This window comes from Balaenoptera acutorostrata, unplaced genomic scaffold (assembly GCF_949987535.1).
Source record: "Balaenoptera acutorostrata unplaced genomic scaffold, mBalAcu1.1 scaffold_711, whole genome shotgun sequence".
NCBI lineage: Eukaryota > Metazoa > Chordata > Mammalia > Artiodactyla > Balaenopteridae > Balaenoptera > Balaenoptera acutorostrata.
Window position 1 is genome coordinate 11,401 of NW_026646634.1, and position 18,992 is coordinate 30,392.

The following is an 18,992-nucleotide window of genomic DNA, read 5'->3' on the forward strand; positions in this document are numbered from 1 at the left end:
TGTTAAGACATTTTTTAACACAGCGATATATACTAGAGATTTTTCTTTGGAGTTTTTCATTGTTTTATTCTGGTTCCACAGCATTCCATTGAATAGATATACCATAATTATTCAGACAGTCCCTTTTTGATGCTTTTTCCCAAGCTTTCCTATCACAAACAACGCTCAATGGAAAAAAAAAAAACACAACCTTGAACTAGCAGCATTTTGCACAGGACTAAGTGTGTCTGTGGGACAAATTCCAGGAGTCATCCTAGATCCTTCCTTTCCTTCATCCCCATCCAATTCAGTGTCACATCCTATGAGTTCTATCTCCACTTCTTTCCTAGTGCTCCATCTCCATCCGTTTCAAGCCACTCTCATCTCTGGCTGGGGACAGCACAGTGGACGCATCTATGTGAGAGTTTGGTATGGAAGGCCCTCCATTCCCTAAGCTTGCATCTTGCCCTTTTGGGGAAGAGCTCTCTTAGGACCTTGGGTTTCTTGTCTCTGAAATATGATCAATGAGACTAGGTGTCCTGATTTTTTGCGGATAAATGAATGGTGTTTGCCAAGACTTCAGTGACGGGGCTCCAGTTAGAGGCTCTCAGATAAAAGAAACTTGTTCAACCTGAAAGGAAGATCAGACAAGTACCTCGGCGTCCTGGAATAGACAACATCTTTTTTTTTCTTTTTGAATAACTACTTTGGGAGCGGTCCATAGGCATTAAGAACATACATAAAATGACACACCACTGTTGATAATGAAAAAAACAGCATTTGATCATTTCCAGCTTTATAAATTTTAAAAAAATGATTCAGTTACAACAAAAAATGTTTAGATACTTTAGCAAGTATCACCTTGCAGGACCATAATCACATTTAAGCCACTGACTTACTCTTTTTTTTTTTAAATTTATTTTATTTATTTATTTTTGGCTGCATTGGGTCTTCGTTGCTGTGCACGGGCTTCCTCTAGCTGTGGTGAGCGGGGGCTACTCTTCATTGCAGTGTGCGGGCTTCTCATTGCAGTGGCTTCTCTTGTTGCAGAGCATGGGCTCTAGGCTCACGGGCTTCAGTAGTTGTGGCACGCGGGCTTAGCAGTTGTGACTCACAGGCTCTAGAGCGCAGGCTCAGTAGTTGTGGCGCACGGGCTTAGTTGCTCCGCGGCATGTGGGATCTTCCCGGACCAGGGTTCGAACCCGTGTCCCCTGCATTGGCAGGCAGATTCTTAACCACTGCGCCACCAGGGAAGCCACTGACTTACTCTTAATGGAAAAAATTCACACTGCATCTATTTACTATAGTATTTCTAAGCATAATTACAGCGGATTGAATGCGATGTGATATACACCAAAATTCATATGGATGTCATAGAATGACAGCATTGTACAAGTAACATTAATGACCTCCAACAAACACATGTTAAATTAGACTGGCCAAGCTAAATGGAATGTTGGAGCCAAACAGAAATGTAGTGGAATTCAGATTGTCTAGTAAGACTTGAAACTATACATTAGGATGACGTAAAAACTAGATACTGGTAGAACCCTAACAAAATACTAGCAGCAACTGTTACAGCCCTCTTAAAATCTTTTCAAAATCTAGCAAATAAGGATAATACCATTTTTGAGAGAGTATAAAACTTTATATACTTCAGCATAACCTATTTGCTTTAAATCAGGCATTTATTTTTAAGACTGGGAGTATATTCCAGCTGTTGCTTTTCATAAAAGTTTTAAAATTAAGCGGATTTAATGCTGGAATGCAGAATCCTCCTTGGGCATAAAAACCCCAAAATGAACTGTAAATAAATCTTGGTTCAGAAAGCAAGATATTTGAATCACTTGAAGTTTGCAGTACTAAATAAAATATCAACATCTTTTAGCTAGGTTGTTTGAAGGGCCAAGCAATAATTTGAGGACTGTCCTAATTCATTGCCCAATGCTGAAAGTATATATAAAACTCCTACTTGTTACAGCAGGCCATGGAGAAAGCCAGAAATACTTTTCAATTTCAGGCATAAATTAAGAAAATAACACCTAATAAGCTCTCTTGCTTACAGCACAAAGAAACACTGGCAAAACTCTTAATTCCTAGATGCATGTGGTGTTCTCAGTTTTGTTTTTTGTTTTAAAGTTCATTGACTAAGAGGAAGGGAACTGGGGAAAGGAGGAGGACTAAATGAAAACATTTTAAATGGAATGGAACGAGTTTGGCTCTTAGATATCTGAACAATAAGATTTTTAAAGGAGCTACATAGGTAGCCAAGCAGATTAAAACAAAGCTGCCTGCATGTAGTTCAAATACAGTTTACCTGGTATAAATGAAGACCATGGAATAGACGTCATCTTAATTGCAACTCTAATATGTGTTTTCCTCTTGTGGGTTTCCAAAACATCTAATGGACCAGGAACAAGATAAGAGTTTTTAGGAGTGGAGACAAATTCACTTTGAATAAGACCCTGAGATTAAAATTCTGCCTTTATTCTATTTAGCTACAGCCTAAACCCTACCCTGAGGGTGCTTGGGGAAATTCCAGGATGGGAACTGGTTCAGAGAGTCCAGTCCTGGTAGAGGAAATAAAAGTAGTCAAGAAAGGAGTACTGCCGAGGTGAGGCCCCTGTCACTAGAAATCTGAAAATGAAAACCCAGGGAGATAACAAAGGAACGCATCAGATTTATGTCACGTTTGCCTAAGCATAATCTCTCTTCCCTTATAATAAAAATTTTAGCAGGTATTTATTGATCATTTACTGTGTGTCATGCATTTTCACAAATGCTTTTATTTAATCTTCCTAACATCCCCATTTTCCCATTTTGCAGATAAGGAAACTAAGGGTCAGGGAGAATTTTCGTTTTCTAGACTTTAAATGGTTGAGCCCCTCATCACACAGTAAAAACTAAGGACATGTGGAAACCTTGATAACATTCTTGAACAGTTACAATACACATAAGGGTGGATGATCTCCACAATGAATTTCAGTCTGTTAATACGTACAGTAATATACACATATGCTCCAGACAGCAGTGTTGTGTAAGATCGCAGACTCTATAGTGAGACTTCCTGGGTTCAAGCCTGGTTCCATCATTACCAGCTGTGTGGTCTGGGACAAACTCCTTTCTCTCTCTGGGACTATTTACCTTATGGGGTTGTTGAGAGGATTACATGACTGAAGATAGTTAAAGCACTTAGAGCAGTGTGTGGCACTCAGTTAATGTTGGGCGCCTGTCCCGGTTCATATGGTTTAGCCAGCGTACCAGCCCTGGGCTGGATGACACACAGAAAGCACTCACCGCAAGGATGGTCTCCTGGAATCCTCACATCATCCAACAACGAAATCATTCTTCCTTTTCTACAGTAGAGGGGTCTGAAACTCCAAAACTACCCCAATGTCACACAATCATCTAAGTAGCAGCATTGAAATCCAAACCCTGCTTTGTCTGCTTTTGAAGTCTGGTCTCAGTAACAAGCACAGAAGCTGGCGGTGCTGGCGTGTGTCCTGTTCTCTGGCAAATCTGAGACATGATCTGCTCTCCCTGCTTACAGGTACAGGGACCCGTGCACACGCATGCACAGGCACATGCAATATTGCAGTGGGAAACTTCCCCCACGCCTGTGCCTTTTGCTGACTACACACCCAACAATTTCTGGTCTGAAAGGCACTTTCCCAGAATGGAGTTGACAGCGGTTTTGGAAATGACTCAAACTAATTGAATTCTTGACATGGCAAGTTGCTGGGGACATTGGATCCTTCTTATTTCCAGCTGCATGAAAGCAAGAAGCTTTGCCAAACCAAAGAAGATCAAGCCATGGGAGAGAATACACGTTCAGTGCCAGATGCTCTTTATAGCAGTAAACAAATGGTTCGACCACCTTAAACTTTTGGTTTTCATAATTCAGTGTCCAGGTGGGGGAGGGTAACAAGCAGAGGGGTGCATGGGAGAATTTTTGCACCTGTCTACAATACAATAATGATCCTGCTGAGAGGTCCCTTGAAGATGAAACAAAATACTTGCAAAAAGTAAGCAATGACAAGATTTCTCATCACACAGCTCCTTACCACCATACTCCATCCTGCACACACCCCTCTCTCTTACAATTAAAAGGCCTCAAAATTTCCACCATGTAGGAAATTAGTCTCTCTCCCTCTCTTCCCCTTTCCTCCTCCTTCCCATCCTCTGTCTGTTTTTCTCTTCCAGGAAGAAACTCTTGAATGTCAAACGCTAGACATTATCTAGTACAGACCATCAACTTGAAAGTCAGGAAAACCTGGGTTTGAATCCTTGTTATGGCACATTATGCAAGTTACTTAAACCCTCTGTGATTCAGTTACCTCATCTGTAAAATGGGCTTAAAAATAATACTTACCTGATGGGACTGGTGTGAGTACTGAATGAGCTAATGCTTGTAAGATCCTTAGGGCAGAGCCTGGCACATAGCCTATGCCCCCAAAATGTTCCTCGTAGTATCACCCAATCCACCCTCTTCATTTTACAGACAAGGAAACTGGATTTAGAGAAAAGTGATCTATCCAAAGTCATATGGTGAGTGAATGGCAGAGCCAAGTCTGGGTCCAGGCACCCCAGCCAGGCCCTCTTCCTGCTGTACCACACATCGCATAGTATATTTCCCGCCAGTCATGACCTTCGAGCAGAATGAGGTTGGGACGCTTTCCGGTTGGTCATGTCCGTGCTGAGCTGCTGAGTTCGGCAGAGCCAGGGCCAAGAGCATCCTGGGTTGCTGGCCCCGCTGTGGTCAGGGGCCGGCTGAGCATGAGGGGAAGTGCTGCTTACGTCTCATAATGACGCACAGTCTCCAGGACTATCACACCCTGCTAGAGCCAATTTCCACAGAGCGCTGAGCAACCATCCTCTTAATATTAATTTACATTCTGAAGCTGAAGCTCCAGAAAAGTTGACTGGATAGTGTCACCCTCAACAGCTTTCAAATGTTCTGGTAACAGACAAAACCTCTGCCTCCAAACCAGCCTCCAATCCACATCCCTGAGGCCTGAGGCGCTCGCACGCTCTCTATCTCTCTGTCTGTCTGTCTGTCTCTCTCTCTCTCTGCCCCCCAGGACCCTCTCCCAGTGCTGACAGACTGCAGAGACTGGATTGTTGTCTGTACTATGACCTGTTTTTGCCCACATGGTACCATTTCACCCCAAATGTTCTTCCCTCTCCCTTTTCGTAAAGAACACACACACACACGTACATACACACGCACCATCACCCACATGCCCAAGGGCTTTTGTTCCCTAGGGAAAGTGTTCAAATCGTCCACAACAATATTTGGTTCCAGCGTGGGAGGATCAGAAACCTGCAACCGGGGCAGGTGCAGTTCCGGGTGTTTCCAGAGATAACAGACCCATTAGTTCTGACAAACGTTCCCACGTTCCTGCCTCTAATCTGTGCCAAACTTTCCAAATCCAGCCAGAGCCTGGAGCTCCTCGCAGACCATCCAGGATGTCTCTGATCTAGTCAGTGGCCGGGTGGCCACGGCTGCACAGACCAACAAAGTTTTTCTCATGTGTCAGCCAGCCACACCCTCCCCTCACAACAAACAGAGGCAAGGGGATATGGGGGCTAACTGGCCTGGAAGATGGGAGGGGAGGGAGGGATCATGTTGATGATGATGGTAATTCTGTAGCGGAAAGATCACTGGCCTGGAAGGCAGGAGGCCTGTGTCCTAATCCTGGCCACTGAGTGAAGTGCATGCTCTTGGGCCAGTCACTTAACCTCTCTGTGCCTCGGCGCCCTCACCTGCTATAGCAGTGGGCTTGCCTGGAGGGTCTGAAGGAAGTCTCTCAGGGTAAGGTTTCTATAGTGACCATCTTCAGTCCCGATGGCACACATGGGCAATTAGGGGCAAACCACGGCAGGGCTCAGCGTTAACCAGAATTCTCACCACTTCCAGCCACTTCTGGCTCACACTTTCTCCCCAGTGAAAGGTCAAAAGGAAGGACTCTTGCAAAGTGGGTAAATGCCAAAGAGGATTTGTTCACTTGGGAGCAAGGGTCAAGGGTCTGGGCTGGTCCCCAAGTCCTTCTGATGTCCTTTTTAACATTTTTGGAGCCCAAGGCAGGGCCCAAGTTATCTCCAAGCTCCAAGTCCATCTGCCTCTTGGGCTTCAGAGACGGAAAGCAGAGCTCTCAGCGGCAGTTAGGAGACTTGCCAGATGGCTGGCTGGTCATGGCAGAGCTGACCTAATCCAGGTCCCCTACCTCCTACTCCAGAGCTAGGAAGCGTTGGCATGTGTGACAGCAGTGGTGGCCTCTGTGACAGACAGTGTCAGCTTGTGCTGCAGGCTCCCCCATCACTAAGGCTTAGAGGCAGTGAGAGAACAGTGCAGGTTCCCGTTCCCCTTCAACCTTAAGGGTTCAATTCACCCTTCTTCTCCCACTTGACATCTGTCTTCCCTTGCTGACTGTCCAAACTGTAGACTTGAGACTGCAGCGCCAGGGCAGAAGCAACATCCTAATGTACTCTGTTAGCCAGGACCTCCAATTGCATAGTGTCAAATATCTAGAATATAATCCTTTCTAGATATAGCTCCTAATGACTCTGTTTCTCTTATAAAACCTTAACTATTACAGATAATGAAGATATGACATGTCAATATTTGTGGATGCACCTAATGCAGTCCTTCAAGAAACAATTACAGCCTGAAATGTGAGTATTAGAAAAGCTGAAAATCAACGGTCTCAGCAACTATTTCAAGTAACAAACAAATAAAAAAACAAGAGAACCACAAAGAAGAGCAAATCAAACCCAAAGAAAGTAGAAGGAAGGAAATAATAACTAGAAGAGTGGAACATTCATACAATAGAAAAGTCACACAATAGAGAAAATCAACAAAGCCAGGAATGAACTCTTTACAAAGATTGATCAAACTGGTAAACCTCTAGCAAAACTGTTCAAGAAAAAGAAAAAAAATACACTTAACAATATTAGAAGTAAAAAGTAACACGTTACTAAAGACGCTACATACATTAAAATGATAAAAAGAGGATATCAAGAATAATTTTATTTTGATAAATTTGACAATTTTTTAAAATTGGCAAATGCCTTGAGAAATAGAGCATGTCAAAACTGACACAAGAAAAAAATTAGAAAATATAATACTCCAATATCTATTTAAACATTGAATGAATACTCCAATATCTATTTAACACTGAATGAATACTCCAATATCTATTTAACATTGAATGGATACTCCAGTATCTATTTAAACTTTGACTCTATTCTTAAAAACCTTTCCACAAAGAAAACTCCAGGTCCAGGTAGCCTCATTGGTAAATTCCCTCAAACATTTAAAGAAGAAATAGCACCAATCTTAGACAAACTCTTCCAGATAATTGATAAAGAAGAGACATTTCTTAACTCATTTTATGAGGCCAGCATAAATTTAATAACAAACTTGAAAAGGACATTACAAGAAATGAAAATTACAGACCAGTCTCTTTCTCATGAATGTAGACACAAAAGTTGTAAACAAAATATTAGCAAACAGAAACTATTTGTGTATCAAAAATCACTGAACTGTACACTTAAAAGGGTGAATTATTGTGTATAAATCATATCTCAATAAATCTGACTTCTAATAAAGGAAAAATGGATCTTAACTCACACATTATCAAACTTCCAATAGATTGTAGATATATATAAATGTGAAAAGCAAAACAATAAGGCTCTTAGAAAAAAAATAGGAAGATGTCTTCATGACCTTAAGGTAGGCAAACATTTTTGTAACAAGTTTTTAAAAACTACTAATTATGGGCTTCCCTGATGGCACAGTGGTTGAGAATCTGCCTGCCAATGCAGGGGACATGGGTTCGAGCCCTGGTCTGGGAGGATCCCACATGCCACGGAGCAAATGGGCCCGTGAGCCACAACTACTGAGCCTGCGCGTCTGGAGCCTGTGCTCCGCAACAAGAGGGGCCGCGATAGTGAGAGGCCTGCGCACCACGATGAAGAGTGGCCCCCGCTTGCCACAACTAGAGAAAGCCCTCACACAGAAACGAAGACCCAACTCAGCCATAAATAAATGAATTAATTAATTTAAAAAAAACCCAAAAACTACTAATTATAAGGGGGAAAACTGATCAATTTGACTGCATTGAAATTCGTATCTTCTGCTCATCAAAAAGCACCATTAAGAGAGTAAAAACATCAACCACAATCTGGGAGAAGATATTTGTAGTACATATATCCAACAAAGGACTTTATTCCAGAATAAATAAAGAACTCCTACTAATCGATAAGAAAATTTTAGATAACCCACTTCACAAAAGAGGATATCCAAATGTCCAATTTTATTAGTCATCTGGAAATACAAATTACAACCTCAATGTAGCCCACTGCATATTCACTAGAAGACTAAAGTGGAAAAGATAGGCAATAGCCCGTATTGGTGAGGATATGGAACAACTGGACCTTTCAAAACATTGGTATTGGAAATGTTAATTGATACAATCACTTTGGAAAACTGTCAGTATTTACTCAAGCAAAACACTTGCAAGCCCTATTATCTAGCAGTTTTACTCCTACGCATATATCCAACAGTAATATGTACACATGTTCACCAAAAGACAAGTACAAGCAACACTATTAGCAATAGTCAAATACAGGAGACACCCCAAATATCCATCAGTGGTAGAATGGATAAATAATGATGATATATTCATAACATGGAATACTAGAGACAATGAAAATTCTACAACAGCATGCAATAACATCATGTTGAGTGACAAAAGCCAGATAAAAAAGAATTCATACCATATGATTCCATTCATATAAAATTCAAAAATAGGCAAAGACAGTATAAGCTGTTAGAAGCCAAGAGATGGGTTACCTTGCTGGTTTTTTTTTTTTTTTTTTTTTTTTTTGAGATTGGTTACTCTTGAGGAAAGTCTCAATGACTGGCAGGGTAGTTGAAGGGGTTTCTGGCGATGGGGTTGTAATGTCTTGTTTCTTGATTTACGAGCTTGATTACATGGATGTGTACAGTCTGTGAAAACACTGTACACTTGTGATTTCTGTATTACACTTCCATAAAAAATGTTTATATAGAAAAAATTAAGTGGATGGGAACATGGCAAAAATTGTCGTATCCATTTAACCAAGGAAAATTGAGTAGGGGAAGAATTAGCTTTAGGACAGAGGAAGACTTCAAGAATCTGAGCCTGTTTGCCAAAGATCTGTGTGATTTTCCTTCAGGCTCCACAATTAGGTAGAAGGACTGACTGAGGTCGGTCAGCAATTTGAAGAGAGTGTCACAGAGACTGACCAGTCCTTTATGAATGCAGAGTCTGATGGCATTCTGGGCCTGGGATACCCCTGCTTGGCTGCTGAAAGGGTGACCCTGGTGTTCGACACAATGGCCCGGAAGCTGGTGGATCTACCCGTGTTTTCTGTGTACACGAGCAGGTAAGGCCCGTCAGACCCACCAGGTTAAGGTTATGACTATAGGGAGACAACATGTCTAGACTTACCAGTCACTACACCTGGGTTGGAGCTCTTGCTTGGTCTTGTATTAGCTGTGTGATTTGGGGCAAAACACTTACCCTCTCTGAATATTGAGAAAATGCGGTTTGCCTCAAAGTCGTTGAAAAAAGGACTTTGTAAACTGTACCACACTGGAGTAATTAAAGAATCTCTGGGATTGGACATTCATTTATGCAGTGAATAAATATTTATCAAGCCCCTATTATGTGCTCACCATGTTACTAGGCACTGGGAACACAACGGAACAAGAGAGACAGTCCCTGCCCTCAAAAAGCTTAATTCTAGTGGGAGGAGGCAGGAAAAAAAATTCAAATGTTAGCTGACAATAAGATAATTACACATTAATGGATGGAATAACAAAATGTAGTATATACATACAACAGAAAATTATTCAGCCTGAAAGAGGAAGAAAATTCTAACAGTAGTGGAATTCATAGAGACAGAAAGTAGAATGGTGGCTGCCAGGGGCTGGGGAAGGAACAAGCAGGAAGTTATTGAATGGCTATAGAGTTTCAATTTTATAGGATGAAAAGGTTCTGGGGATTGGTTGCATAACCATGTGAATATACTTAACACTACTGAACTGTACACTTAAAAATGGCTAAGAGGGTCAATTTTATGTGTTCTTTGCCAATTTATACAATTTTTTAAATTGCATGTTGTGGTTGGAAAAGGTCATGAGACTCACCAGCCCTCGGGCACGTTTACCTGGGGTCCTGGGAGGGTCAGGGAGGAGATTTCTTACCTCTCTGACTCCTTCCCAAGGAAACTTGGCCTGAGCTTACCCTGTTTCAGCAGAAGCCCATTTCTCTCGCTCTCCTCTCTCACATGGAGAGCCTTGAATCTCCTCCATCAAATGGCTTCCTCTCCAGCCTGATTGCAGTGGAGACCAGGCCTGGACAGAACTGTGAGCAAGAGGGCAGGTGTCTGGACACCTCGCTTCTTCCTTTCAGAGCTTCCTACTCCCTTTCGGCCTGGAAAGATGTGAATTGTGGTGGAAAACAGCAAAGACTTTGCAGTCAGACTGACCTGGATTTAAATCCCCCCCTCCTGGGACATCCCTGGGGGCTCAGTGGTTAAGAATCTGCCTGCCAATGCAGGGGACATGGGTTCGAGCCCTGGTCCAGGAAGATCCCACATGCCGCAGAGCAACTAAGCCCGTGCGCCACCACTACTGAGTCTGCGCTCTAGAGCACGGGAGCCACAACTACTGAGCCCACGTGCCGCAACTACTGAAGCCCGCGTGCCTAGAGCCCATGTTCCGCAACAAAGAGAAGCTACCGCAATGAAAAGCCCGTGCACCACAACAAAGAGTAGCCCCTGCTCGCCGCAACTAAAGAAAGCCTGCGTGCAGCAACAAAGACCCAACGCAGTCAAAAATAAATTAATTAATTTAAAAAAAAGGAAATCTCCCCTCTTGCATTGCTTCATCTCCCTGAGTCTCATTTTTCTCAAATGGACACTAGGTTGACGTGAGAATTAATAAGATGAGGCAGGGAAAATTCCTAGCACAGCGCCTTGCATAAAGGCCATCAACAAACATCAGTTCCTCCCACCTCGTGCCTTGAAAACTGTTTTCCTTGGATTCCTACAGATATCTACTTCCCTTCCCCTTTACTGCCCTGCATACAAGGCCCCAATTTTTGTCTTTCTCTGATCCTTTTCCTCCTGAAAACAAATCAGTTTTAGGTCCTATTTCTGCAGGATCCTGCTAGGTGGCAGAACATATTCTGAGAAATCAACACAATATTAATAAATCTTCAAGCTCCAGTAAGTCACTTCGTGTTCAATTAGTGTCTTTGCCTAATATGAAAGAGTGAATACTGTGGAACTTCCAGGCACCACCACAATGGTGGAGAAGGTACTCGGGGCAAAGGCGTCTTTGGGGACGCCTCAAGTCTCATGGTGACTGCACGCCCCCGATGGTCCTGGCCTTGGTGCTGCATGAGCTCTGCTTGACCGGGTCTGTGCTCCCCATTTCTCACCTCCCTACCCCTTCTACCCAAGAAGCAGGAGGATAGTCACAAATCATTGAGCAGAGTTGTTCCTATTGTTTGCCCAAGAGGCTCAGACTAATCAACTTGCAGCAGTCAGAGGCCCTGGTCTCAAAGCACAGGCAGATATTTCTGCCTATCTAGGTACTTGGTGTGAGTGACCAGACCAAGAAGCAGGGGCCTGGCTGAGACTCGCCCCTAAGGTTTTCCAGTGGCCCTTCCTTGAAAATCTGCCTTACTTTCCATGTAGTGACACAGGAGGTGGTGCAGGTAGCGAGCTGATTTTCAGAGGCTATGACCACTCCCATCTCTCTGGGAACATAGATTGAGTCCTAGTCACCAAACAAGGCTACTGGCAGATTGCAGTGGACACGTAAGTATCCTCCACAGAGTATTTACAGAATGAGGGAAGAACTCCTAACAGGCTCAAGTGAAATTGGATTAACTAAATTGACCTGAATGAAACTGCTGGTCACTGAGAGAGGGTGCTGGGAGCTGGCTGCATGAGGCTAGAATATGGAGGTGCTGAGCAGAGGGCAGGACGGGGCAGCAGGCACACGGTACCAACTCTCAGCTTCCTTTCTTGTACATGTGGTGTATCTCCAATTCAACAGACAGTAAATACTAACACTCGGCCAACTACTCATTCAACATGAATTAACATGTAAGGCAAGGGCTGAGTGACACAGGGGTGCAAAAGCGAATTGGACTCAGATTTTGCCTTCACAAATCATTGCAGAAGATGACACCTATACACAAACTACTGCCATGTAGAGTAGAAGGTGGTCAGTACTCCATGAGATGGACCACCAAAGTGGCCCAGCAGAAAGGGCAAGACCACTTCTATCTGAAGAACTCCTCAAGGGTTTCATGGAGTGGGTGGCATTGATTGAGTCTACACACACACAGAGGCATGGAGCAATCAGGGAAAGTGCCACATACCTAGCACTGTACTAGACAGTGCAGGAATTCAAAGAAATGTAATTCAAGTTTCAATTCAGCTGAAGATAAGTTCCTGCAAGGGGACAGGCATGTGCTAGGCACAGAGATACAAAAGCCATAAAGGCTCCAATGTTTACTGTCTACTGAGGGTTTTTCAAACTGCAAGGATTTACCCATTTATGGGTCATGACATCATTTTAGGGGATCGTGACCTACATTTTTTAATGAAATGGGCTAAAATAGAAAAAATCAGAGTGCACTTCACATATTAAGGTTAAGTACAGTTTCATGAAATTTTTATTTCCTGCGTGTGTGTGTGCATGTGTGTGTGTGTACTGGGTCAAGAAGTAAATGTATTTCCTGCTATGCATCTCAGTCAAAAAAAAAAAAAAATTGAGAAACACTCATGTGGTGAGAGAGACCAAAATGGAAATTACTAACGTGCATCAGCAGATTAGAGAACCCAGCAGAGAGTGAGAGCTGCTGGGGTGCCAGGGAAGCTTAGGGGGAGAAAGGGGAAGGGGCAGGTAGGAGTAGCTGACGATGCTTCCTTTGTCCTCAGAATCCAGGTGGGAGGCACCATGATGTTCTTCTCCGAAGGCTGCAGGCCATTGTGGACCCAGGGGCCTCCCTCATCACAGGCCCCTCAAGCAGGAGCAAGCAGCTGCACAGATCCCTGGGGCAGAGCCCATGGATGGGGAATTGGGAGGCCTCTGAATGGATCCTCTGTGCTGTGTTTTCGTACACTGTGGAGTGTGTCAACATCGGTGTCTTGCTGGATGTCACCTTCACCATCAATGGGGTCCCCCACACCCTCCAACCAACTGCCTACACCCTGCTGGTGAGAACTGTTTCCTTATTCTGCAAGTCACAGGGCCATCCTCACATGCCTGCCACTTCTCCTTTCCAAACAGTCGCCTGTACTCAGGGTGCCTTTACCCCTTGCCTCCCTCCCATCTTATCCAGCTCTGAAAGCATTCGCTCTGGGAGGGGTGGTACTGCCGATGGCGGAAACACCGCTGGGCTGGTTCTAACTTCCTGTTCTGCCATGAAGCAGCAGCAAACCTTGGACAAGCCATTTCATGAGGTTTTCTGACATTGTCAGGTAGGACTTTTCAACTGACAAAGCTTAATCTCTTCAACCACCAAGTCAGACTGGGATATTATTAGCCCATTTTATAGATGAGGATACTCAGAGAGTTAAATGTTTCAAGATATGAGCTGCTAGAGGTAGGGGGATACGAAATAAGGTTATATCTCTTCTAACATTCAAGTTAACATTGTCCTCAAACAAGAAAATGTCTTGTTGCAGGCGATTGGTAAGTTTGGAGAGTGAGGTAGAAAGGGAACTTCCAGGTGTTTTGGAAATCTATGATCCTGAATTTTCAATATCGCGTTTCTTTGGCGACACACTTTAACACACCAACTTTGCCCAAGAGTCACCTGCAGCATCAGGGTGACTGCACCAGGATGGAAGCACTAAGGCGTAGACAGAGGGCTTTACCTACCCCCATAACTTGATCTCCATTCACCCCTTCCCAAAGCCACCAAATATAAACAGACAATGCAAGTGAAAACAAATGTTTTGCTTTAAAACACAAGCTTCATGTCAAGTCTCCTAAGCTCCTCCAACAAAGGAATTCTAGAGCTGCCACTGTGAACACGATGCTGAGGACAAGCTACACATTTCAACTGTGCTAATTTCATTAGTCTATACACCTGTCCCCACTCCAACACCTCACACCCTCTCCCCTTCACCCGACGTGAGTCCCTGCTCACCCGCACACCCTTCCCTGTACCCATTATGGTGCTATTGTCCTTTTATGCTAGCAGTTTTCAATCAAAGCCACCTTAATCCATCGAGGATGCTGTCATAACTTTGCATTTTTATCCCCTTCCTCTCAAGAAGACTCGAAGCTCTCAGTGCATTTTCCCAAACCCTCATCAGCAACCTCAAATTTCAAGTGGTCGTTGGAAAGACAACTCCTGCCTGTTAGACCCCAAGTCTTTACCAAACCAAATAAGGTTGGGAGAGGTTATACTTCTCTCACGGATCAATGGATACCTACTTGCCTTATAACTTGAAGGAGCCACTCAAATGATTCTTCCCAGAACTTAGCAAGAGAGTAGCAGTGGCTAGCCACTTACAGAGCAATTACTCTCCCTTAAAAAATTAAGGTGAGCTTTGCTAGAAACTAAAGAAACCAGAATTTAAGCCAAGATCTTCTAATGCCAAACCTTTTGCTGTTCCAGCCATGCAACAAGGTTTCAGTTTTCCCAATCGTTAAGTTGGTGGTAAGGAGTGGAGGTGTATAACAGATGAACAATTATCAAAATTGTAGAACTTAGAAGCCAAGACCTATGTATATGAAATTGTGCAAACACTTTTTTGAGTAAACATGTATAGGTATATGAAACGGAAGAAAGAACCAACCAACCAAAATTGTGAAGTGGCTGTCCAAGGCCATTTGGTATAGCTACCACTCCTGCACAGTACAGCCTGTAGACAGCACTACTTCCTTCTTTCCCTATACGTCATTTATATTCTTCTTTCCAATTCCAGAAATTCATGGATGGAATGAAGTTCTTAATCAGTGGCTTTCAAGGTTCTGACATCCAACCTCCAGCTTGGTCCTTCCAGACCCTAAGCAATGTATCATTAAACAGTTTTACTGCCTTTGACCATGGGAATAACCATGTGGGGCTGGCCCCAGCAGTCCCCTAAGCAGGGGCCTTGTGTCCGTGCCAGCCTCCCTGGAAATTCACCTGGGCCTATTAGGTTGGGACATTCTCCACAGCTGTCAAAGTTATTTTCAACAGAATGCAGTTTTTCCAGAGCTGCAACCCAAATTAGAATGAAACAGATCATGAGAACACACACATACACACTCACACACATACTTCATACACCCACATACACACCAAATCCACCAACATCATAATGCAAGAATTAAGTTGTATGCCCATACTTTTTATCGCTTTTTGCTAATATTTTATTATGGAAATTTCCAAACATGTGCACAAGCAGAAATTATAGTACAATAAATCCCTGTGCAGCCCCACTCAGTTTCCACAACCCATCCACACATGGCAGGGCCTGTTTTATCTGTATCACCAGCTACTCCTCTCTCCAGCCCCACATACCTGGATTATTTTGAAGTAAAATTCTTAGCATCACATCATAAATCATCACATCAAATATTTATCCATAAACCCTTCTAATACAGGTATCCCCTGCTTTCCAAAAGTTCACTTTATACCATTTTGCTTTTATGAAAGACCTACATTAGTACCTGTTTTCCCTAAACTAAAGGAATCCAAAGAGGATTTTTGCACTTATGAAAAAAAGGCGGAAATCGAAAAAAACAGTCAGTGTTTGTTTTGCAGCAAGCTTTTATAGAGGCAGGGCATACCCAAGCAGTGAGAGTCGCACCACCAAGCTCCTTCATGGGAACTACACTCAGCATCTGGGCATCAAGCCTCCATAGCTTTGAACTGTATCTGTGAGCATCTGAGCTTTATCTTGATTTAATTTGTGTGTCCATTAACAAGATGTGTCCATTAGCATAGTTTCATAGGAAACTTCTACTTTCAGATAACAAGGGAAACCAGTATTCTTTTTTTTTTTTGATTAATTTTATTCAAGCATAGTTGATTTACAATGTTGTGTTAATTTCTGCTGTACAACAAAGTGATTCAGTTATACTTATATATATTCTTTTCCATTATGATTTATCACAGAATATTGAATACAGTTCCTTGTGTGGGAAACCAGTATTCTTAAATGTGCTGTCAGTGTTCAGATGTTTCCTATTGCCTCATAAATGTTTGGTCATTTTTACAGTTGACTTGTTTGTGTCAGGATTCAAGGTTCACAGAGTACATTTGTTTGAAATGTCTCTTTTCATCCATAGTTTCACATTCTGAATTTCACTGGTTGAAATCCAGAGCTGTCATGTAACATGGTTGTCTGAGTTCATTGTTCCTATAAAACGATAGTTAGATCTAGAGGCCTTATTTCGTGGAAAGAACACTTCATAAATGGTGCTGGGTACCTCTACTGTATCCCATCGGGGGCAGATAATGCCGGGCGCCTCTCAATTTGTAACGTTAGGACTGATGGGTGGGTTCCCGAGTTGTCAGCCTCATCCACCCACGATAACGTTCCCTTCAGTGTTTGACCTAAAGGTTTCAGCAGCCACTGATGATCCTCGCTTAGATCCACACTATCACTAGGGGCTGAAAACAGGGCTTTTTCTAATTCTATTTTTCCTCCTGTATTTGTTAGCTGGAACTCTTCTATAAAAAACAACCCTTTCGGGCTTCCCTGGTGGCGCAGTGGTTAAGAATCCGCCTGCCAGTGCAGGGGACACGGGTTCGAGCCCTGGTCCAGGAAGATCCCACGTGCCGTGGAGCAACTAAGCCCATGCGCCATAACTACTGAGCCTGCGCTCTAGAGCCCACAAGGCACAACTACTGAGTCCGTGCGCCATAACTACTGAAGCCCACGTGCCTAGAGCCCGAGCTCTGAAACAAGAGAAGTCACCGCAATGAGAAGCCCGCGCACTGCAACAAAGAGTAGCCCCCACTTGCTGCAACTAGAGAAACTCCGCGCATAGCAACAAAGAACCAAAGCAGCCAAAAATCAATAAATAATTAAAAAAACAAAAAACAACCCTTTCATTAAGTATTGTCCACTATGAGGTGCAGCTCATACAAGAAAGGCAAGATTACCTGCTTTTTTCCCTTTATTTACCAGTTTTCAGAATTAAGAGTATGTTTCAACTTAACTGCCATTTTTTAACGCTCAGATCACCCCACCTTTAGCCAGTGGGCGCCCCTTCAATTTAGCTCCTGTGAACTTTTGACTTGACCTCAATACAAAGAGATGTTCTGGGCCCATTTTCCCACAGTTCTGGTTCCTTGCAGTGTGTTCATGTGTTTGTTGTAAATGAAAATATTTCATAGTACATGGGAGGGGTGTGGTTGGAGAGAAAGAGAGAGGGAGAGAGAGGCTCTGAACGAACGCTTTTCACTTTTGGGAACCAGGGCCCATCCTAAGGGAGCTGATATGGGGAATCTGGGTCTAAGGACCATCCTTTGCCACTAGAAACAACTTGTCTTTCTTTTCCTTCCTTTCAATTTTTCTTTTTTCAAAATGGAAATATCTTCAGCGTTTTTCTTATTCTAAAATATGCGAAAGTCCCCCATGGGCCTCCTCCTCAGAGATAAGCATTACTATCAATTTGAAGTTACCTTATGCAGACTTTTTTCCTTGCATATGTAAACAGAGATGGCTATTGGTAAGGAAACCTTTTTCTTTTCTCATTTAACAGTAGATTTCCCAACAGTACATTCTTCTAACTCATTCAGCACAGTGTCAATTTATTTATCAAACCCTCTCTTAATAAATATTTGTTTTGTGCCAGGTGCTAAGAGAGACACCCCAAGACCTGCAAGACAACTGGGGGAGGCCCTAGCTGTCACTTCTGGCAGCAGGGGTCGTGGAAAACACACCAGGCTTAACCCTAACCCTAAGCCTGTATCCACATCTGTGCTCAACCCCTCATCAATCTGCCATCCTTGGCTAATTACTTTGTGTCTCTGGGATATTCTCCCTGCAGAGCTCTTGGGAAGAGTTGAGCTTATCTGGATGGAAGCGCTTGGCGCATAATGTTAGCGTCCTTTCTCTCTAAGCATCAGGATCCAAGAAGTTCACAGCTACACACATGCACACACTTTTTTTTGCTTTGTTTTTACTCTTTTTTTGCCTATATATATATATGTATATATATATATATATATATATATATATATATATATATATATATATATACATTTTTTTTAAAACTAAATTATTGCTTTCAGAGCAATATTTAAGCAATTAAGTCAAAAGCAGCATAGTGGAACGGTTAACAACACAAGCTCTGTGAGGGCGGGGCGCCAACCTTTAGAGGGCATCCCTGCAGACTTTCTCCTCCAGGGTGATTTCTGCATGGGCAGCAACCCTGATGTGCTGGCCTGGAGCCTGAGGGTCCAGGAGCCTGAGTGGCGGAGGCTGGAGTATGAAAGTGATGCTCCAATCACATCTGTAGGAAGTGAAATCATGCTCAGCCCCAAGGCTGCCCAAACCCAGTTCTGCTCTGAGCACTCTGGTCCCTCAAGGCAGAAGTGATGCTTTCAGTCAGTGTGGACTAAACTCCTGCTGCCTGTGTAAACCTCCTTAACCCTAATAGCTGCTTTGGGTTTTCCACAACTGACCTTGGCTCTTTGTGACCTTCACATCAGTGGTTATTACCTCTGAAATCCAGGACCGTGTCCCATGTCCCATGTCTGATACTAGGTCACCACCTCTCAGGGATGGGCCAAGAGGTTTGGCCAAAGCTTCACTGTACCCTGGGAATTGTTAAAGGATGCTGTATTCATTTCCTAGGGCTGCCATAACCAAGTACCACAAATTTAGTGGCTTAAGACAACAGATATTTATTGTCTCACAGTTCTGGAGGCTAGAAGACCCAGATCAATGTGTCAGCAAGGCCATGCTCCCTCTGAAATCGTAGGGGAGAA

At 43.2% G+C, this 18,992-nt stretch overlaps 1 pseudogene; it reads left to right on the top strand.

Annotated features, from left to right (window-relative positions):
• The first annotated feature begins 9,076 nt into the window (after positions 1 to 9,076).
• On the top strand, positions 9,077 to 18,600 carry LOC130706988 (cathepsin E-like; annotated as a pseudogene).
• The last annotated feature ends 392 nt before the right edge of the window (positions 18,601 to 18,992 follow it).